We start from the raw sequence: 23391 nt of genomic DNA, 5'->3' as shown, positions 1-23391 counted from the left end.
ACTCGTATCTTAATATTCAAGCCATGATTAGATATGTGATCAAGATTATGCTAGGTAGCATTCCACGTCAAAAATTATATCATTTACCTACTCGAGGACGAGCAGGAATTAAGCTTGGGGATGCTGATACGTCTCCGTCGTATCTATAATTTTTGATTGTTCCATGCCAATATTCTACAACTTTCATATACTTTTGGCAACTTTTTAAACTATTTTTGGGACTAACATATTGATCCAGTGCCCAGTGCCAGTTCTTGTTTGTTGCATGTTTTTTGTTTCGCAGAAAATCCATATCAAACGGAGTCCAAACGGGATAAAAATGGACAGAGATTTTTTTTGGAATATATGTGATTTTTGGGAAGTGAAATCAACGCGAGACGATGCTCGAGGGGCCCATGAGGCAGGGGCGCGCCCCTGACCCTCGTGGCCAACCCGTAAGGCGGTTGATGCCCTTATTTCTCCACAAGAAAGCTAATATCCGGATAGAGATCGTGTTAAAATTTCAGCCCAATCGGAGTTACGGATCTCCGGGAATATAAGAAATGGTGAAAGGGTAGAATCTGAGGACGCAGAAACAGAGAGAGAGAGACAGAGAGACAGATCCAATCTCGGAGGGGCTCTCGCCCCTCCCACGCCATGGAGGCCAAGGACCAGAGGGGAAACCCTTCTCCCATCTAGGGAGAAGGTCAAGGAATAAGGAGAAGAAGAAGGAGGAGGGGGGCTCTCTCTCCCTCGCTTCCGGTGGCGCCGGAGTGCCACCGGGGGCCATCATCATCACCGCAATCTTCACCAACAACTTCACCGCCATCATCACCAACTCTTCCCCCTCTATGAAACGGTGTAACCTCTCTCTTTCCCGCTCTAATCTCTACTTAAACATGGTGCTCAACGCTATATATTATTTCCCAATGATGTATGGCTATCCTATGATGTTTGAGTAGATCCGTTTTGTCCTATGGGCTATTTGATGATCAAGATTGGTTTGAGTTGCGTGTTTTATTATTGGTGCTGTCCTACGGTGCTCTCTGTGTCGTTCAAGCGTGAGGGATTCCCGCTGTAGGGTGTTGCAATACGTTTATGATTCGCTTATAGTGGGTTCCGTGAGTGACTGAAACACAAACCCGAGTAAGGGGGTTGTTGCGTATGGGATAAAGAGGACTTGATACTTTAATGCTATGGTTGGGTTTTACCTTAATGATCTTTAGTAGTTGCGGATGCTTGCTAGATTTCCAATCATAAGTGCATATGATCCAATTAGAGAAAGTATGTTATCTTATGCCTCTCCCTCATATAAAATTGCAATAATGATTACCGGTCTAGTTATCGATTGCCTAGGGACAAATAACTTTCTCGTAACAAAAACCTCTTTACTAAAACTAACTTAGTTGTGTCTTTATCTAAACAACCCCTACTTTTTATTTACGTAATCTTTATTATCTTGTAAACATATCCAACAACACCTACAAAGTACTTCTAGTTTCATACTTGTTCTAGGTAAAGCGAACATCAAGCGTGCGTAGAGTTGTATCGGTGGTCGATAGAACTTGAGGGAATATTTGTTCTGCCTTTAGCTCCTCGTTGGGTTCGACACTCTTACTTATCAAAAATTGTTGCGATCCCCTACACTTGTGGGTTATCAAGAAGCACACAGATGATCTACATACGTTCAAATACGATCATGGTGACCGTCGTCTATGGAAGATAGCAATTTGTCAAGTTCCCAACCGCTCTTAGAATTACATGAACTATCATGTTGTTGCTATCTTCGACAAGCTTGTTACCGTCCTTACTTCCATGCCTCGATGGATACTGCTCAAAAATCAATTTATGTACACAGATGAGTATTGTGAGGCGATTCAATACAAGCTTCTTGTGTTTGTTGCCACCACTCATGGCACTATTTTTGCATGGAATCCTTCTGGTTTCGGTACGTTTGTCTTCCATCGTAATTATAATTGTTTCATCCACATGCATGCGGGTTAGCTAGTTTCCCTTTACTAATTAACCTTCTTGTGTTTCCAAGGTCCTGTGAACATTCCACCACCTATACTTGAAAAAATTTGTAACCAAGGGGGAGATGACGATGGTGATGATCACGAGTAGGACCTATATACTTAGTGGCGCCTGGCAACTTATTTCGATGGATCACCTCTTCTTGTCTGTATACAGCCCACTACTGATGTTACTACTAAGGAAGCAGGTGTTGTTTCCCATGGTCGCACTCTCCAGACCTATTCCAACATCCGTTGCAGGGTATCCTGGATGGATACTAGTGTGCTAGTGCCAACACCTTCTCCCTGGTTCAGTATTGATAGTCTTGGAGAAAACTCGCTCTTCCTTGGACAAAACTATCCAATGATGGTGAAACGTGATCCAGCTGCTGTTGACACAATGTTACTACCATTTATGAGAAGCAACTATGTCTATACCTCGGACATTGCTATGGTTCCCTACCCTGGCTATCACAATATGTGTCTTGATATAGGCCGCTTAAGCCTGGATGATCAGTCCTACGCTGGTCTCGATATTGACAATAGCTCACCCTTCCCAGAGGCTTATCTATGGCTCAAAGCAAGCGTTTCCAACACCGAGGATTGGTTGAGCTAAAGTTCGTTTCATTGCTTGCTATCTGTTGTGTGATAAAAACTTTAGTACTTACTAGAATGTTTTGTTGGAAATAATGTATAATCCAACATGTATCCTCGTTGTCGTTGTGTGTTGATGACTTGTTGTATGTAATGAATGGTACATTTGTATATGCATGTCATAAACTCAATTTATGAAGGGTTTTTGAGTCACTTCTTGGAGTGTGAGTACCGTAGTAGTATAGCCAGCATCCGGTTATATGAAGTTGCCACATCACATACAGCCAACCTAATAGTGGAGTATGCTAGCACAATAGTTAGTTCTAGTTAGATCAACTAGAGCTAAGTGTCGCACGGAGGCCGAGAAATATGGTGGTAGCATGACTGCGTGAGGTGGGCTTGTACATAGTATGATGTAGGCATGGGGCTTGCCGTGTTTCCTACTCCTCTGGTCTAAATGTGGAGAAGATTTGGTCGAGTTCTTCATCCTTTTACCGACACGTGGGACATCCAACATCTAGGTCGTGTCATGCAAGAAAATGGAGTGCTAGTTGAAGCCACGTGATGTGCATCTTGGGTTAAACTGTAAATAGAATCTTACTCCTGAGTAACTCCAAAAGTGGCCACCGAAGATCTTTATTGGATTTGTTTTTCATCAGCAACACATCGAGGTGAAAGATGTGCAAGTTCAGTGGGTCATCTTGCGTTTTCACTGACATGTGGGACCGCATGTGAGCAAACAGATGATGGGCTCCGCGCGTCTGCTGGCTGGCTAAGAAGAGAGATAGAGAGGAGGGTTGAGCATGGACTCCAGGAAATTTCGCAACAATGTGAGTAGTACTAGAGGTGTACCGTACTCCTCGAGAGACAATGTGTTCTCTCTACGTAACCATCACCTCGATATAGTGGGGTGGCATGGGCCATAAATAGCATTCACGTCTAGCAGTACGGCACATGCCACCCGCACGAGTCCCATCTGACACCAATTTTCTTGGAGTCCATGCAACAACCATCTCTTCTCCCTCCTGTTTTCTCTAACTCAGCCATTACGCAGTGAGCAGGGTGGGGGTTTGCCGATAGTTGGTTTGCTCAACTACGGTCCCACTTGTAAGTAAAAATGCAACACAACACGCATTCCCCCTTGAGCGGCATGCCAGACCAACCGTGTGGGGGTGCGACGCGAACACGGCTGGCTTTTCCTTTTAAACTTGTAACTTGTAAAATTTGGTTTTGCTGCATGGCGCGACCGATAGATAGAAATAACGATTTTCCCTGGAGTAATGAGAAGTTTGGTTCTGGCGCAGTTCATGCATGGAGTAGTACGAAAATTATGAATTTGATGCGAAAGGTAAGATAATTACTAGTACAATATACTACTACATGGAATTGATGAAAAGTTAAGATACATACGGATCAATCAACGACATCCTCACGCCCTAGTGTGCCGGGTCACCAACCGTGTGAGGAGCAGCGGCGTTGGCGGCGAGCTCAACGTGCTTCTGGACAATGTCGTCCAAGGTTGCCCTGTGGTCCAAGAAGGCTAGCGTCCTATCGTCCTCCTCTTGCACATAGTAGTACTTGCAGATGATTTGCGCATAGATGTGGGTGATTAGTTCGATGGTGTCTTGCTGCACCAGGCGCTGTGTGGCGAGTGCGACCTCGAGGTGGACATTCTCCGGTGCGACGATGGGCAGTCGCAGGGCCAGCAGTGCGTCGAAGAGGTTGTCACCATAGAGACCATTGAGGGTGGCGGGCATCGCAGAGCCTGGGCGCGTGGGATGGAGGCGTACGTCAAGGTCGTCCGCGAGCTTCTTGGCAACAGTGAACTTGTCAAGGAAGCCGGCGAGGACCTCATCGAACAAGGAGACAAAGCTGTCGTCCAAGAGGCCTCTCGCCCTGGCGGCTATTGGGGAACGTAGCATGAAATTTCAAAAAAAAAAATCCTATGATCACACAAGATCTATCTAGGAGATGCATAACAACGAGAGAGGGAGAGTGTGTCCATGTACCCTCGTAGACCAAAAGCGGAAGCATTAGGTTAACGCGGTTGATGTAGTCGAATGCCTTCACGATCCAACCGATCTAGTACCGAACGTACGACACCTCCGAGTTAAGCACACGTTCAACTTGATGACGTCCCTCGAACTCTTGATCCAGCAGAGGGTCGAGGGAGAGTTTCGTCAGCACGAAGGCGTGGTGACGGTGATGGTGATGTGATCCGCGCAGGACTTTGCCTAAGCACTACGACGCTATGACCTTAGGAGTAAACTGTGGAGGGGGGCACCACACACGGCTAAGAGAATAACTGTTGTGCTATGGGGTTCCCCCTTGCTCCCGTATATAAAGGAGGAGGGGAGGAGGCCGGCCACAAGGGGCGCGCCATAGGGGGGGGGGACCGACTAGGACTCCTAATCCTAGTCGCCCCCCTTTCCTTTCTATCGGAGGGGAAAAGGGAAGGAGAGGGAGAGGGAAAGAGGAAAGGGGGCCGCACCCCTTTCCCCTTGTCCAATTCGGACTCCCTTGGGGGGCACCCTTGCGGGCTCCCCTCTCTCTCCCCTATGGCCCATGAAGACCCATTACTTCGGGGACATGTGGGTGTTTTAGTTAGGCTATATATACTTAGGCTACTCATAGTGGAGAGTGTCATATACTAGTATCATGCATATATATACATAAACACTATTCTGATCACAACATGAACTTCCTGAGTTACACGCCTGAACTACCCTTTGTAGGAACCCGACCTTCGGGCTATCTTCTCAACCATGTCTCCCCGTGCGATTTTTTTGGTCAGTCATGTTCTGTGTGATGTAAGTGTAATCACCAAACAGTTTTTTGCAACTAAATGCCCGTTTTAAATAGGAATCTCGCTCATTGGCGGATTTGCTCTTGGGTCGTGATGAAACATGTCTCTGTTGCAATTTTACTGCCTGAGTTGTTCGACCTGAACTTCCCCTAGTGCTAGGTTGAACTTCCACAAACATTTCCCAAATGGGGCATGCGATATACCGTTGGAAAGCTATGGACACGAGTATCATGACCCAAGTTATTTTTTTGGCAAAATGTAAGCGGTTTAAGAGCAGTTTTGAAAACCGTTTTTTGTTCATACAAAACACGTGAATCGTATTTTAGATCGTTCAAAACCGTTTATCTGAATGAGGCAAATAATATGGCGTTGGAAAGCTGCTGCAAAACCGCTCCTTCCACATGTTGAAAGTTTTCTCTAATTCCCTACGGTTAAAGAGTAATCTGGAAAACCGTAAAATTTCGCAAACCGAACCGGCGAGTTCGCATTTTTGATGTCATTTCTAAACGGCTAATCCAATTGAAGCAAAAGATATGTTGTTGGAAAGCTTATGAAAATGCGCTACTTTTTCATGTTTAAAGTTCTTTCTAATTTTGAACGGTTTAAAAGTAATTTAGAAAACGGTCCAAGTTGCACCGATTTTGTATTTTCGAGCTAATTTTTTAACCGTACATCCGAATGTAGCAAATGATACGGCGTTGGAAAGCTTGAGGAAATGCGATTTTTTGGTATATATTATTTCTCCCAATTCCTGACTATTTTAAGTCAATTTTGAAAATGGCTAAAACATTTTTTCATCGTAATTTCTACAAACTTTATCGGAATGGGGCAAATAATATACCGTTGAAAAGCTAAGTAAAATGCGAAACTTTTTCATGTTGATGGTTTTCTCTGATTCCTAGCCGTTTTCAAGTAATTTCGAAAATGGTGAGATCATTCGTTCTGCCTTTATCGCGAAACAGATTCTTCGAAAATGCACCGCGTGAAGAATCTGAACTTCTCGGCATGTCTACTTGAACTTCACTCTGTTTTTCACGTGCTTTTTTTGCCTGTAGCTCTCCATCCACTTTCGGAACACTCACCGGAATTGAGCAAGTAATATACCGGTGGAAAGCTGATGTAAACACGCAACTTTCCTGTGTTGATCGTTTTTCATACTTGCGACGATTTAAAAAAAATTCATCTGAAATTCATTCACTATAGTAGTCTAACTTCCTGCTGTTTTCATGTTGAACTTCTGTGACATATTTTCGTTTGTAATTTTCTCATCCATTCGTCTGTGTTACACAAATGATATTCCTTTTGTACAAACCTCTCTCACAATATTTTTTTTAACTTTCTCCGACGGAGGACTTGAACTTATAACAACAAAACTTTTAGACTTTGCTTTTTTATTACAAAATGCACACCATGTAGTACGTGAACTTCTGGGAGTTATTAATCTGAACTTCTCTCGGTTATGTGAAAATATCTGAGTTTTTCATAAATATTAATCTGAATTTCTTAATACTTTTTTATGAAATTTTGAAGCGCTCTATTTTTAAAAGTTGAACTTCTTACTATTTAATTTTTGAACTTGTTACTTCAATTCTTCTAATAATGAGGAAAATCTGAGTTTTCTATAATGATTGAACTTCTCCATCTTTTTAATTTGGACTTCCTGGTTTTATTTCTTTTAGTAACGGAAAAAATCCTACTTTTTGATAGACATCGAGCCGCTCCATATTTAAATTTGAATTTCTAGGTTTATTTTAATAGTGAAAATCTTTTTAAATAAAATTGTTTGAGATGCTTTTTTAATGACCTTTTGTGGGTTTGTAACAAGCATTGAACTTATTTGTCTTTTTAATTTGAACTTATAGGTTTTTTCTAGAAACGGGTAAAGCTTTTTTAATACCTTTTGAACCTATAAGCTTTTAAGCTTTTATTTTTCTATACTTTTATTCTCACCTGAAATGCGTTCCTTGCAGTACTTCTCGTTGTTCTCATTATGAATTCTATCGCATTTTTGTGTATACGTCGAATTACACGTAATTGAAGGTCGGATGCCATTTTTTCCCATTTTAAAAATGTTATTGGAGGTCGGATGTCCCGCTATATAAATTATGAACCATGCACGAAAGTGCACGTGAACTTCTTGCAACAAATCTGAGTTTTTGATATACTTCGAACTTCTCTGTTATTTTAATTTCAACTTTTTAGTCATATTCTTAGAAAGTAAATATATTTTTAAATAAGCATCAAACATTTTGTTTTTGTAAATTGAACTTCATATTTTATTTTTCTTAGGAACGATAATAATTTGAGTTTCCCATATACATCGAAGTACTCCTCTATTTTAATTTGAACTTTGTCATTTTTGTTCTTTAGTAACAAAGAAAATTTGAGTTTTTTATAAATATCGAACTTCTCTGTTTTGGTAATTTGGACTTCTTGGTATATTTTTCTTTTAATAACGGAAATATCCTAGTTTTGTAATAAATATTGAACCGTTCGTTATTTAAATTTGAGCACCTAGGGTTTTTTAAATATTTAGAAATAATGAAAGCCCTTTTTATGGTTTTTAAATTTGAACTGTTGTGTTATTTTAATTTGACCTTCTTACAAATTTTTAACAAACATGGAAATATATGTTTTTGTTACAAACATTGGATTGCTCTTTTTTACTTTGAACTTTTTTATTATATTTTTCCAATAAAGGAATCCATGGGTGAAATATTGTACACCCATAACATTTTCTTTGATCTACCCATTTTTACCTAAATTTTGAACGTCTAGAGTTAACATTTTCTTAGTGAGGGTTCTTTTTCTTCTTGGTTTATAAACATCAAACAACTCCATTATTTTAATTCACACTTATTAGTTTTTCTTTAGTAACTTGAAAAATATCCGAGTTTTATATAAACATCGAATCGCTTGGGTATTTTAATTTGAACTTCTACATATTTTTAGAAATGTGGCAAATCCATTTTTATAAAAAAAGGTTAAACTTCTCAATTCATTTTGAACTCCTACATTAGTATTTTAGATATTAAGAAAATAGAAAAAATGTTTTGGATATTCCAAAATGAAACCATATTTTATTATATAGATGCTCTTTAGCATTTCCTTTTTTTGAACTTACCGTTTTATTGTTTTTGAACTTCCTTTTTTTGCTACCGTGTTATTTAATTCTTGAAACTCGTTTGTACAATGGTGAACATCTCAATTTTATTCTTGAGTAAATGAAGAAAATTTGAGTATTTTAACATATAAGGAGGCTAGCCAACTTGGCCTCACGGTGCTCCCCCAGATTGGGACTTCGTCGGCCATTGGATCAAACTTGTTTTGGTCAACTGTCTTGTCTGAGCCGTCCGATTTTCACGTACTGGTAAATCTGGTTTTCACCTGTTGGTAGTTTTCTTTGCCCTATGACTGGTGGGCTTGTGTCTTATACATATTGTCTGGGTGAGATGTGAAAAGGTGCGAAAAGGTTTCAACCAATCTTCTCCTCACGCGCGATGTGCATCCATTGGGCGTGGAAACCCTAGGCTCTTTTCCCCAATCTGGCAGTCGCCTCACCACCCCGCCTCCATCCCTCGCCTCCTCATCCAGGCTCCAGCCCCGCTAGGATCCCGCCCCTCCTCCCGCTTCTTCCTCCATCCTTCATCTAGAGTGCCGGCCCGCCGGGGCTCCGCCTCCTCATCCATCCCAGCCCGTACTCAGCCTCCTCCGCCCGCCTCTTCCTCCTTTCCATCAGTGGCAGTGGTGAGGATAGGAGCAGCGTCTGCGGCTGGACACCATGAGCTTCCAAGGTGGTCCATGGTGAGGAACGGATGTGCTGGACGTCTCCTTCAATCCGTATTTTTTAGGGGTACAATCTGATTTCTGCAAGGAAGGCGGCTCGGCGTGACCACCGTGCCATGTCCATGGTGCCACTGACCCTCCACCTGTCTCTTCTTCCGAAGTGCAGTGCCCATCTCCCCTCTTCCCAGCCAGTTTTGCCTTGTCATGTAAGCATTCCTCGACTGCACCTCCAACCCTCATCCTCCTACCTTTTCTCCTAGGTGTCCTCTAAATCATGCTGGAATGTGCTCCGGGCGGTGCCTTCCATTCTCCAATTTGGCTTAACATTTTTTTGGTGCAGAGGAGGAAGATGAGTTGGAGGTGCCTGCCTGCTACCCTGGAGCAATGGGTGCACCACCCAATCAGCCAGTCGATGATAGATCCAGGTGGAAAGGCCCATGTGCTGCAAGGTTTATGAATTTAAGAATTATAAGATTGTTTATTGTTGGATTTGCTAACAAACTGCCTCTTGTGTTGTTCATTTTTGCGGGCTCACTGTTTTTGGTTCAGTTTGAAGGGCTCTCTAGGCTTAAATCATTCGGGATATAGTTGAGTTGTTGAATCTGAATGTATGTAATCGGTTTCTGCTCGCTGGGCTTAAGATCTTTCTAGGACATAGTTGAGTTGTTCAATCTGAATGTATACAATCGGTTTCTCAACGGATGTATCTATATCAATGAAAAAAAATAGCGCGCTACAGCAAAATAGCGGCGACCTTAAAATATGCTATTAGTGTGCTATATCGCGCTATAGTGTGCTATTAGCGAGACGTTGTACACCGATATATTTAGCGAGGCAATTCTCAATACGCTATAGCGCGCTATTTTTTCAGTGATCTATATGCATTTTTTTCATCATCAAAATATTTTTGCTTACCGGCCTTGTCCTACATCTATGAGATTGCTGAGGAGGTTCTGTTTTTGCAGGTGGCATAACATTTGAGTTGCCCGTCCCAGTCCTTAGTTCACATATGCTGGTAAAACTGTTTTGAAAATTTGACGGAGGAACTAATTTGTATTCTTGTTGATTTATCTATTGTGTTGTGTCGTTGATGTGTGTATTTTACTGTGATTTCTGAGAGTTCATTTGCTTCCAGGATGAGTTTATTTGGCGCAAGGAGACTAGATGAGTGCAGGGGGGAGAGATGAGGTAGATGTGAAATCCCAACTCTTGCTCGTGCTGCTACGACCGTGGTGTTTCTTATGTGTAGTTTTTTTGTAGAGGTCTGGGCTCTAACATATTCTATAGATATGTGATGTTTCTTATGTGCAGTTTTTTTGCATGTATTTTAGTGAAAAGAAGTATGCTTTAGAGAACACAGAGATAAAAAATGCCATATTCTTTTATCAAATAAAGATCTGGCTCGGTGGCTCCTTATTTTGCTTGTCGGGACCAAGATCTCTAGCTATCAATGAACTTTCCAGAGTTGTTTTTGTTGGTCTGAAGTATGGAAATTTCTTGGTTAACATCTTTATAAGCGGCATAATCTCTGCAAACAAAACAGAATAACTAAAACATAGCTAAGTCCATTTTTTTCTGCATGATCTATTTTGATCTCAAATGCATTTGAATGACTCGGCATTTCCATTCAATTTCCTTTTTCCATTTTTATCTTCCATTTAGACATATGGGATAACCATCATTTCATATTTTTGGCATGTATCTTTCATTTACTTGGAAATTAATAAGTAATAACCAATGGATGTTTTTTAACAGCTGCAAGACTACCTGCTAATAATTACCGAGAATTAACCATCATATGTATCATTCATTTTATTAATACCAAATTACCAAAAAAGTGAGGGCAACAGTTAGACACCATAAACTGTATATGTTACTATTAATTGTTCATCCTTAATGTTTGAAGTGTTCCACATGATTTTTGTTGGTAGAAAGATTCAAGCATTTTGGTTTCGTTAGAAATACAAAATTTCTTTGTTCAGCCACCCTGCCCATGGTGGCTTGCTTTACTAAATTTATAATCGAACACTTGAATATATATTTTCATCAGTATGCCCCCTATCCTATTTTCTGTGGGTACACATGAATGTTTGATCCAGATTCTAGGTGCACCCTTTACTACAACAATCTCAGGCTATACTGAAAAGTGTACTGCTTATATAGCGAATATCTTTAATTCATACGCTCGTCTGTTGGATGCTATGGTCGCTGGCTTGACGCTCGCTGCTACTGGACGCTCGCTGCTATTATTGGTTCATAAGTTTTGCAGACCTGGTTACTGCAGATTTTTTTGAGCGAATGGTTAGTGTAGAGTTAGTTCTTATGGTTATTGAAACCATGCAAAATGTAGCTTTCCCCTTCCTCTCTGGTCACTTGAATTTAAATCTCCTGCATGTTCATTTATGAACTCTGCACCAACACACGTGACCCATGCAAAAATTGTTCACTTTTAGAGTCTAGCTCAAAGAAATTCACTTCTGGAGTGTAACTCAAAAAAGTTCATGTTGAAGATTTGTGTTGTTGCTGAATTAGGGATTTAAATTCAAGTTTCCTCGGATGTCTATTCCTACTGAATTAGGGGCTTAAATTCAACTTTCCTCTGATTAATTTATATCTGTCTTTTGTACTCTACTGAACATGTGTGTATAGTTTCAGAATTCCTTTTACCACTAATACTTATGGGTTGTTCTAGAGGCGATTTTGCATCACTCCATTTTATAGATGTTCATGCATAAGTAGCATCAGTTTTTTTTCCTAATGTTGGCTTTTCATCTGCTAACTGGTGTGTGCCATGCGGTACGTGCCCAACCTATGTATCTCATTATGTTATGATAACACAGATGCTCTCCTCTATAGGCGAAACGACTGGAGAAAGTAAGCAACTCCTTTTAGTGGTGTTCGAAGATGGTATTAAGCATAGCTGGGCTCTGCCATTCGTGAAAGTACTATTTCTTTGTAGGCATTTGATTCACCACTATTCTGTATAAGTTCTAGGCTTTGTTTCCTGAATAAGATCAAGAATTTTGCACTGAAAATTCATGCCCGCTGTTCAAAACTCACTCCATATTTTGAAAGAAATATCCTTATTACTTTTTTGCATCACAAAGGGTTATATATACTGTCAAGATTCTAAAGTTGTTCTATATTGCTGTCACATGAGTATAAAAGCAGCAAACAATCAATATGGTGGTATCTTGCGGTGGGATATACTTGCCATTTCTGAACAAATACACGACTGTACTTAATTTCCCCTTTAGGAAATACGTTGTGTATGATGAGATTATGAATACAACTCCTGTCAACATGAAGAGGTGGCAGATAGGTAAGTCTACATGCATGTGGTTAGAGAAACGCCTCGAAAAAGATCAGGGCATATCCTAGACTAACAACTATGCTAGGATGGTACATGAGACAGTGGGATGCACCTGAAGTATACCATTCCAGTAATTACTATGTATTTCCACCCTTTTGTTTCTAGCTGATACATAATGTTTGGTACACGAATCAATCATGCTTCTTTGTCCGATGTTATCTCTAAAAGACCTGTGTGCACTGCAGCTCGCTCAATTATGTTTGTCTAAATACTTTCCTTTTTTGTACCAATATCATGTTAGATGAAAACTTGCAGTGTTTATTCCAATGATTTTTGGGTGTAATTTCCACTAAGGTTTATTATCAACAGATCAGATATAGGTTGGTTAATTTGAAAATAGCTATATATAGTGAAAGGCCTTAAATGAGCAACCTATATTTTATTGGTCAGTTCTATCTAAGAATATGCTCATCTGTAATAGCTGGAAGGGTGATGTAAAAAAACCAGTGTTTCTATAGCGCTAACTTTACTACATGCATTACTTAAAAAAACTGTACTACATGCATTAATCAAAATTATTGTTCATTATGCTAATTATGCAACTTTGTCTTCCATTTATATTTTCAATTTGTACTTCTCGTCCCACGCAATATATTGCCTTTTTTTATTTGTGACTGCATGGTCTGACTGTTGAATTTCTTAAAGTATATTACCTTCCTGTTTTTGGAAGAATAGATTGATGTTTTGTACCTAAGGTCTAACAAGGCCTGTTGGTTGGTCGGTGTACTGATTTTGATAGCAATATTGAACAACATCAGAATATATTTTGACACTTTTTTATGCTTCGATGTTCCTTTGTCACTGTTCGACTTTCTGCCTTGGCCTCTGTATTGGTTTACAGCTCCATATGGCTACCTATGTAGGTTCTGTTTTGAACTGTACTCAAATCACAGAGCTGTTAAACTTCCAGTTTGTTGCCTTCCTGTCGTGTAACATCGCCATGTTTACTCCAGAAACATGGAATGTGCAAAGCTTCTGTGTTGATTAGTGAAATACTTGCTTTGCCTTAAAGACTGTTCCCATATGTGTCCTAGGCTTTTTGGTATGAATTTCATATTTCCCTGGAATGATCAACACATTTCCATGGGATTTTAGAAAAATATATGTGAATGCATCTTTCTAATAAAAAGTGTTGCTTATCAGGGCTTCTATGATCCACTGATTGTATGAATTCTCTTTAAATATGTCAACATACTTCAGTCTATGTAAGTTTTAGGATGGCATTGTCATTTTTTTCACGCTCTTTGTTAACAGTTTCGGTTCTCACAGGGTTTGAGATGTGTAGATTCCGTGCCACAAATCAGTTGCAGGTGGGTATGTAGCATCCTTATCTATTTCATATGTTCGACTCCACTTTCATTTGCCTATGGTGTTTAGGCTCAGGGCTTTCCACCGTTTCATCTAGAAATGCATCATGCTTTGTATCAAACTCAAGTATATATATGGTGTTGTTGGGGCTTCTTTGATCAAAATGTGAAAGATTGCCGACGTGATTTTGTTTAGACCATTTGTCCGGGTAGTGACATTTTGATATGCAAGGCATGTGTTTATTTGATTTCTTTCTTGCATACACTAAAGTAACCATGATAATCAGTAGCAGGAAGACAGTCAAAACATTATTTTCTTTGTCTTGGTATTCCTGATTTAGTTGTCATTTTGTATGTTTCATGGAAAATATTCAATTCCATGTCATCTTTCCATTGCTATTTTCCCTACCACACCTACACATGGGTAGACAATCTTATCCAGAATGGAATTTTGGATTGTGGATTCTCTGGACTGAATGGTTTAAGTTTTTGCCTAGATTGATGTCATCCATATTTTACTTATTTATACAATGCTATGACTACGGTACGATCAACTATGACTTGGAATACTTTTCCCATATAGTGTTGGACAATATTGTAGGCACCCACCCTCCAAAGCACAGTTGGGTGGTGTTATTTGATTAGATTAACCATCAACAATCATGTTTATAGACTTCCTGGAGAAACAAACACATGGGGAGCATCATCTAGTACAACACAACAATGACCACACCAACGAGGTGCATATTGTTGTCAAGCACGAACTAACTTTTTCCCCTGGTCAGTTATTGGAAGGACTAAAATTGCGGGTCAAGATGCATTAACATGATAAGGAATCACACTCAACTCTGATAAGAAGGCCTACGAAGACAATTTGATATAATAACTTCATTGTATTCTGCTCCGAAGCAAAAACTCTTTAATGTGGAGTCCATGTTACAATGTGTTGTAGTTTACTACCATTTCTAAAACAGGCCAACCCTTTTAGCAGCCTGCAGCTTGCTTTTATATTTTGGAATTGTTACTCGTTCATATATATATTTATAATCATGCTGCTCGGCCTTCCTGATACTGGGAGCAATGTAGTTATTGGTAGAAGTATGACCTCAGTGGTACAAGCAACGGAGAAAGAAGTTATGTATGAACAAAAAATGATGCATATATGTAACAATATAATTGAGTTCATCAAAACCAATTAAGAATTAATGTTTGTTTTTTGAAAAAAAACATTTGCACATGTTCTTCAGTTAGTTGGGTTGTTAGTTTGCTGCTTCTCTTTGTGTTGATAATGATCTTTTGAGCACAGAATGTTAACAAATTGTTGCATCATCATGGCTAAGGTGTCAATACCCCTAAGTAAGCTGCCTCTTAAGTTGAAGAGTAGCATTGTGAGTATCAGCTTAATTGAGCTTAATTGTCAGCTTTACACGCTTCATGGATTTGTTTTAAATGGGACTCTGCGCTATCAAAATAAAATGTGTATATACATCTCATTGTAGACACCAATCCACCAAGTTTCATATTAAAAGGGATTCAACCATGGATATTTTTTTCATCGCATACATGGATTTAGCGTGCCTCTGCGCCATTTGGTGCAACGGGTCCACTAGTTTTTATAAACATCGAACAACTCCGCCACTTTAAATTCAACTTCTTGGTCTTATTCTCGAGCAACGGTGAAAATTTGAGTTCTATAACAAATATTGAACCGCTCTTTTAATTTAATTTGAACTTCTTGGGTTTTTAGAAATTGGGTGGATCTACTTTTTTTAATAAACTCTAGAACTGCTCTATAATTGTAATATGAACTTCTCAGATATTTTTTGAGAAACAGGGAAATAAAAGGTTTTTATACTTATCAGACTGCTCAGATATTTCAAATTGAACTTCGTAAATTTATATTTTACAAACGAGGGAAATTCATTTTTTTATTCTTGGTTTTATTTTTTATGCACTTGAAATTTTTTATTGTTATATTTAACATCGAACCGCTCTCCTTTTTTAATTTGAAGCTCGTTCTTTACTTTTAAAAAATGAAAAAAATTCTTTATTTTATAAAGATGAATTGATGTGTATTATTGTAATTTATTTTTATTGGAACTTCATGGATTTTCTAGCTTGAACTTTTAAAATAGGGGGGGGCAAGTTTTTTCAACTAACTTTTTTTAGCTTACATAGTTTTGATGTTTCTTTTTCTAAGCTTACATTTTATTTTGCTTCAACGGAAAAAAAATCGAAGTTTTGCAATAAATAAAGAAAATATTTGAACCACTTTGTTACTTTAATTTGACCTTCTAGATTTTTTAGAAACAGGGGACATCCTTTTTTAACTCTTCAACTACTTTTTGTTTTTAGTTTGAACTTCTTGGTTTTCTAATTTGCTAATTGGGAAAATTCGATTTTTTCTAATAAACATCAACGAATCTTTCTTGACAATAATTCATGAACTTTCTTGAACTTGGCATTCTCGAAGACAACATTTTTTAACCTTTCACAAAAACAACAATATGTACTCAACATACTTTGACCTTCTCAAACACAACATTTTAAACTTCAAAAAAATACACAGTTCAACAAGGACAACAACAGAGCAATTTCTCTTCTACTATACTTTTTCTAAATGACGACTTGTTCACATACGAGAAAGTAATGCGTCAACTTTGCTTTGTTCCTTTTAACAACCAAGATGTTATGTCTAAACTATGATGGCTGACCTGCATTTCTCACATTGTCAAAGTGTAGTTTGACACAACTCAAACTAATTCATCCATCACATGTAAAAGTGGCCTCAAACTGTATTTTTTATAAGCCAAACACAGGAACTACTTTTGCAGCTTGTTTTAATGCAAATTAGAAGAAGTTCAAAGCCTTCTGAAGAGAGACTTCAGTGTAGAGAGAGAGATCAGTGACAACTGGGAAGGGCAAAAAGTTTCACCAACTAAAATCTAGTAGCAGTACTCCTCCCAGCATTAACACAAACATGTTGCGAGCAACAAACACCAACGAAAAGAGAGATGGAGCAGCATCAACAATATACACATGAGAGAGATTAGAACATCGGCAGTAGCTAAGATGAATATCAACCCACCGCGATCCCTCACTCTTAACTTTTGGGCATTCTTGTATTTGAACTTTACAGTGAATAACAGGAAGTTGGATGCCATGGCTCATGGCCACCGTTGCACCCTGCTTCTCCTGTTGATGCCCTGCCCCATCTGCATCTTCTTCCTCCTCCTAACCACCACCACCAGCGGTGGCCGCTACACCACCATCAGCGGATGTCACCGACGAGGCACATACAAAGAAGAAGAGAGAGTGGATCTCGCAGCCGCTGGAGGAGGTGGAAGAGGAGCAGGACACGGTGACCGAGAGATACATCGAACACTATGGGCTCCCCATGGGCGACGCGACCATCACTTGTACCAGTGGATCCGAGAGAGGGTCGCGGGGGTGCGCGTTGTGGATTTGGCAGTAGGGAAAACGGAGGAACGGGAGCGCGTCGCGGATGGGGGCGCCGACTCCGATGGCCAGAAGCAGGTGGGGCGTTGGGGCGAGCGGGTCGGCGGTAGGAGGTGAGTTGGGGACGGGGGTGGCGGTGGGAGGTGCGTCGGGCCGAGGAGTGGGATGGGCGGCGATAGGTGGCGCGCTTGGGCCGAGGGGGCGACGGCAGGAGATGCTCTAGAGCCAGGGCGACGGCGGCAGGAGGTGCGCCGGAGCCAAGGTGGCGGCGGCGGCGGGAGGATGGGGCAGACGTGGTGCGAGAGGTGGTGGTGGTTTGGAAGTTCGTGGTGTGGGGAGTGGGCCGGTCGGAGGAGCTGGATGGGACGGGCTAGGTTTTCTGTTTTCCATTTTCGGGAGTTCGGGAACATCCCGTCCGGCCCTTATAGGGGTGTCGTGATCCAAATAATTATTCTGATCCCAGGATCAGAATAGTGCTACCCTATATATATATATATATATATATATATACATAAACACTATTCTGATCACAGGATTAGAATAATATTCTGATCACAACCTGAACTGCCTGAGTAACGCGCCTGAACTTCCCTCTGTACGAACCCGACCTTCGGGCTATCTTCGCAATCGTGTCTCCCCGCGCAATTTATTCTGGTTAGTTGTGTTCTATATGATGTTAGTGTAATCTAAAAACGTTTTTAGCAACTAAATACCCGTTTTAAATATGAATCTCGCTAGTTGGCGGATTTTGCTCTCGGGTTGTGACGAAATAGCATTTTTTGCAATTTTACTGCCTGAGTTGTTCGACCTGAACTTCTCCCATTGCTAGGTTGAACTTCCACCAACATTGGCCAAATGGGGCTTGTGATATACCGTTGGAAAGCCATGGACACCAGTATCATGACCCAAGTTGAATTTTTGAAAAAATGTAAGCGATTTAAGAGCAGTTTTGAAAACCGTTTTTTCTTCATACAAAAAACATAAATTGTATTTTTGATTGCATTTCTAAATCGTTTATCGGAATGAGGCAAATAATATGGCATTGGAAAGCTGCTACAAAACTGCTCCTTCCACATGTTGAAAGTTTTCTCTAATTCCCTACGGCTAAAGAGTAATTTGGAAAATTGTAAAATTTTGCAAACCGAACAGCCGAGTTCGTATTTTCGATGTCATTTCTGAACGGCTAATCCAATTGAGGCAAATGATACGGCGTTGGAAAGCTTATGAAAATGCGCAACTTTCTTTTGTTGAAAGTTTTTTCTAATTTTGAACGGTTTAAAAGTAATTTAGAAAACGGTACAAGTTCCACCGAGTTCGTATTTCGAGCTAATTTTTTAACCTTACGTCCGAATGCAGCAAATGATATGGCGTTGGAAAGCTTGAGGAAATGCGAAACTCTTTGGTATATATTATTTCTCCCAATTCGTTACAGTTTTATGTCAATTTTGAAAATGGCTAAAAACGTATTTTCGCTATAATTTTTACAACTTTTATCGGAGTGGGGCAAATAATGTACCGTTGAAAAGCTACAAAAAATGCAAAACTTTTTCATGTTGATGGTTTTCTCTGATTCCTATCCATTTTCAAGTAATTTTGAAAACGAGGGATCATTCGTTCTGCCTTTATCGCGAAACAGATTCTTAAAAAATGCACCGCTTGAAGAACTTGAACTTCTCAGCATGTTTACTTGAACTTCACTCTATTTTTCACGTGCTTTTTTTTGCTCGTAGCTCTCCATCCACTCACCGGAACACTCACCGGAATTAAGCAAGTGATATACCAGTGGAAAGCTGCTGTAAACACGCAACTTTCCTGTGTTGATCGTTTTTTCATACTCATGACGATTTTAAAAGTATTTCACCTAAAATCCATTCACTGTAGTAGTTGAACTTCCTACTATTTTCACGTTGAACTTCTATGACGTATTTTCATTTGTAATTTTCTCATCAATTCGTTAGTGTTACACAAATGATATTCCTTTTGTACAAACCACTCTCACAATAATTTTTCTAACTTTCTCCGACGAAGGACTTGAACTTATAACAATAAAACTTTTAGTGTTTGCTTTTTTTATTTTTTTTAATACAAAATGCACACCATGTAGTACGTGAATTTCTGGCAGTTATCAATCTGAACTTGTCTTGGTTACATGAAAATATCTGAGTTTTTTATGAATATCAATCTGAATTTCTTAATCCTTTTTATGAAATTTTGAAGCGCTCTATTATTAAAAGTTGAACTTCTTGTTATTTAATTTTTGAACTTGTTTTTTCCATTCTTTAATAACGAGGAAAATCTGAGTTTTCTATAATCATCGACCTTCTTCATCTTTTTAATATGGACTTCCTGGTTTTATTTCTTAATCTTTTTTACGAGATTTTGAAGCGCTCTATTATTAAAAATTGAACTTTTTTTTATTTAATTTTTGAACTTCTTGTTTCCATTCTTTAATAACGAGGAAAATCTAAGTTTTTTATAATCATCGAACTTCTCCATCTTTTTAATATGGACTTCCTGGTTTTATTTCTTAATCTTTTTATGAAATTTTGAAGCGCTCTATTATTAAAAGTTGAATTTATTTATTATTTAATTTTTGAACTTCTTGTTTCCATTCTTTAATAACGAGGAAAACCTTGCCTTTTTATTCATTTTTCTCATATGAAACACACACCATGTAGTACATGAACTTTTTCCATTTTTACAAGTTAAATTTTTTATTTTCTTTTTTGAAATCAAATTTCTATCAAATAATAACTGAACTGCTTTGTGGATTGAGAGAATTATTTTTGTGTTTTTGAACATGGAAATACGTGGTGAACCTCTCTCTCAAGAATTTTTAAACTTCCGACGGAAGAGCACTTGAACTTCTAGCAACACCAAATTTAGACTTCACCTTTTTACTCTTCGTTCTCGTATGAAACACACACCATGTAGTACGTGAACTTCTGTCTATTTCACTTTAGTAACGGAAAAATCTGAGTTTTTTACAGACATCGAACCGCTCTAATTTTTTTTATTTGAACTTTTTTGTGTGTTTGCTAGAAATGTGAAAATTGGAGTTTTGTTACAAACATCGAACTTCTTCGTTATTTCGAATAGAACTTATTGGTCTTGTTCTTTAGTAACCGGAAAAAACTGAGTTTATAAATAAATATCAAACTGCTCTGCTTTTCAAAATTGAACTTGGTTTTATTATTTAGTAACAAGAAAAAACTGAGTATTTAATATGCATTGAACTACTCCATTTTTAAAATTGAACTTTGTGGTTTTAATTTGTAGTATCGGGAAAATCTAAGATCTTTATAAACATCAAACAACTTCATTCTTTTTAATTAGGACTTTTTGGTGTTATTCATTAGTATAGGGAAAAGTCCTAGTTATGTAATAAACATCGAACTGCTCACTTATTTAAATTTGAACTTCCAGATCTTAAAAAATACAGGGGCACATCTATTTTTACAAACCTTTTAAACTACTCAGTTTTTTTTCATTTGACTTTCTTGGTTTTGGAATAAATTTTTTGAACTTCTATGTTATTTAAATTTGAACTTCTCCATTTTTTTTACTAAAATGTAGAAACACCATTTTTTATTAACTTTTCGAACTGCTCCATTTTTTTAAAACTTCTTGGTTTATTCTACAGTACCATGGAAAGTTACAGGTTTGTAATAAAACATTGAAGCAACCTATCTTTTAAATTTGAACATCAAGGTGTGTTTTAGAAATTGTTAAACTTAGAAAACAAAATTATGTTTCCCCCCTTTCTACGAACTTACTATGTTATATCTTATGCAGCTTTTTTTGTCCCGCAACATTTTTAGGCATTTTTTGCTGTCGATGAAATGGCCTAGGCACTCTTTTTTTCATTGATGAATTTCTTCAGTATGTGGTGCACGTGAACTCATGAATTTCTAAAACATGAACTTCACATGCTATTATAATTCAAGAAAATTACACACAACAATACACATACATTTCGTGTGCTACATGCATTTACACAAATACGAATGCACACATCTGAAAGAGCATAAAGTTCTCACGCAGAGTTCAAAAAATAGAGTGAAATTTTTTCCATAAGAAATGTTGGACATTTTGGTAGGCAAACCTGTATAGTTTTTCAATTGGTTTGCACGTGAACCACGTCATCGTTAGAAACTGAACTTCTCTTTTATTTTCTTCTAATAAAAACACAACAATATAAAGGAAATCAAAATTTCTTTTGCAGTCCTTTTGCACGGGGAACCATCCTCACATCAAAGAATGAACATACTGTATTGCAACGAAGGTATGCATTTTTAAACACACACACACACACACATACAATACACACTTGACCTTCTATAACATAACATCTCGACCTTCGCAAAAACAATTTTTAAACCAAATATACCGCACATTAGTACAAGTACAAACTGCAGGTCCCAGGGAAGCCGCCAAGCGTGGCTGCAGGAAAGGCTCGGCGGAAGGTCAAAGAGAGGAGCCTGGGAAGGTAGCACGTGGAGAAAGAATAGGAAAGCTTTGTTGTTTTCGAATTTTCCCATAGCCTTACGTTGTGTGCTTGTAGCACTAAGAGGCAGTAGCACCTCCGTGCGCTAGCGAGCAGGACTGCCCGAGACGTTGCTAGATACAACCCCAGGTGTGCAGCAGGTCATGACGGCATCGCATATGTAGCTGCAGAAATCATCACCAAACGCGTTCAAAAAAGTACAGGGACTGCAGCATGAGCACGAGAAGAGAACGACATGCTCGGTAACTTGCAAATGACCATTTGTACAAAAATTTAGTTGAACTTCTTTGTCTTTCTTAGAAAACAAAAAAAAATCTGTTTTTACTAAGCATCCAATTGCTCTGTTGTTTAGTTTGAACTTGTTAGCCTTTTTTCATGAGCATGTTGGTAGATACTGAATTTTTTATAGCACTGTCATGTTTTTGTCTAACCAATAGAAGATTAAAGTATGATGCTAGTAGGAAAATTTTCTCAAGCAACTTCAATGTACACAAATAATCAAGGACCTAATTTGATCTCTTCATCTACAAGCATTCAGTTCAACCAAAGAAACATGAGCAGCAGCTATTACTAGTAATTAGCAACTTCTCTAAAAATGTACTAAGACCCCCATCTGATCTTTTAATCTTATCTGAACTTCCTGGAAAAAACTATTCATACTTTCTGAAAAACTTTTGCAGAATCATCTTGGGGGGCAGAACATGCCCGCGAAGCAAGGAGGTTGGCAGCGGAACTCTCCACTGTCCACTCGATCTTGTGGCGGCGGTAGGATGCCAGGTTGGTACCGGCAATAGAGGAAGTAGCACGAAGGGGATGGATCTGGTGCGGCGGAGGAGGCCAATGCTCAGATCCGCGGCAACCTGATGGTGCTTCGATGTAGTAGGTGGCCGAGGGCAACGACATGGGGGCTGGTGGCGATGTGCAGGTAGCGGTGGGGGAAGCATCCGAGGGCATGGAAGAACCTAGTGGTGGGATGCAGCAGCGCGCCGCCCTAAACACACACACACACACACACAAACAAACATTATTCTGATCACAGGATCAGAATATTATTCTAATCACAACATGAACATGAACTTCTTGAGTTACATGCCTGAACTTCCCTCTGTAGGAACCCGACCTTCGGGCTATCTTTTCAACTGTGTCTTCCAGCGTGATGTTTTTGGTCAGTCATGTTCTATGTGATGTAAGTGTAATCTACAAACGGTTTTAAGCAACTAAATGCCCATTTTAAATAGGAATCTCGCTCATTGGCGGATTTTCTCTCGGGTCGTGATGAAACATGTCTCTATTGCAATTTTACTGCCTGAGTTGTTTGACCTAAACTTCCCCTAGTGCTAGGTTGAACTTCCGCAAACATTGCCCAAATGGGGCTTGTGATATACCGTTGGAAATCTATGGACACGGGTATCATGACCCAAGTAATTTTTTTTGGCAAAATGTAAGCGATTTAAGAGCAGTTTTGAAAACCATTTTTTGTTCATACAAAAAGTGAATCGTATTTCGATCGCATTTCAAAACCGTTTATCGGAATGAGGCAAATAATATGGCGTTGGAAAGCTGCTGCA

The 23391-nt window shown here is 39.1% G+C and overlaps 1 long non-coding RNA gene across 2 annotated transcripts; it reads left to right on the top strand.

Moving 5' to 3' along the window:
- Positions 1–8915: 8915 nt before the first annotated feature.
- Positions 8916–14975, top strand: LOC147970923 (uncharacterized). Of its 2 annotated transcripts, none has more exons than XR_015604381.1 (5): positions 8916–9383; positions 9518–9602; positions 10143–10192; positions 10313–10365; positions 12034–14975. It is a non-coding gene; the product is annotated as an uncharacterized LOC147970923 (long non-coding RNA). The 2 variants fall into 2 exon arrangements; XR_015604380.1 differs by having other exon boundaries at positions 9518–9626.
- Positions 14976–23391: the final 8416 nt, after the last annotated feature.

This window comes from Triticum urartu, chromosome 5A (genome assembly GCF_056163025.1).
Source record: "Triticum urartu cultivar PI428250 chromosome 5A, HENAU_Tu73, whole genome shotgun sequence".
Taxonomy (NCBI): Eukaryota; Viridiplantae; Streptophyta; class Magnoliopsida; order Poales; family Poaceae; genus Triticum; species Triticum urartu.
Note: the sequence above shows the minus strand (reverse complement) of the source record. Positions and strands in the feature narration are given on the sequence as shown.